General features: G+C 71.3%; 1 protein-coding gene across 1 annotated transcript in view; it reads left to right on the top strand.

Moving 5' to 3' along the window:
- The first annotated feature begins 258 nt into the window (after positions 1-258).
- ZNF48 (zinc finger protein 48) overlaps positions 259-427 on the top strand; it is a 4,215-nt gene continuing 4,046 nt past the window's right edge. Inside the window, 1 exon segment of the mRNA XM_077760362.1 lies at positions 259-399. The gene's annotated coding sequence lies outside the window, so the exon portion shown is untranslated.

Genomic DNA, 427 nt, shown 5'->3' with positions numbered 1-427 from the left:
CAGGCGGCCAGCCCCGGGGGGGTCGGCGCAGGTGGCCCGACACAGCGACAATTAGGAAGCGTCTTCGGCCCTCATCACCCGGCTCCAGCCCAGGAGGTACACGGTTAATACCACCGAGTTCGGGCAACTGTCCTCGGCTTAGAGTAGCCCTCTCCGCGGCACGGGGCCTTCCGCTGGCCACCGAGCGCCGGAGGACGCGGGCGGCCTCCACAGGTTTGCAGCTCCTCCTAAGTCCTAGAGCGGCTTGGTGNNTCCCCATTTGGCGCGGAGCCCGCAACCCCCGGCCGCCTGCGGCTCCGGCAGCAAAACCCCGCCAAGGAGCTCGTGAGGGCGCCGGTGTGGCACAGCAGGAGGCGGCTGGGAGGAGAAGGGGGCGCTCCGGGCCGGAAGGAGCAGCAGGTGCAGGGACCGCTGGCGGCGCGGGCGG

The sequence above is a fragment of the Crocuta crocuta genome, unplaced genomic scaffold, assembly GCF_008692635.1.
Source record: "Crocuta crocuta isolate KB4526 unplaced genomic scaffold, BGI_CrCroc_1.0 scaffold73, whole genome shotgun sequence".
Taxonomy (NCBI): domain Eukaryota; kingdom Metazoa; phylum Chordata; class Mammalia; order Carnivora; family Hyaenidae; genus Crocuta; species Crocuta crocuta.
This window is presented reverse-complemented; position numbering and strand designations above follow the sequence as displayed.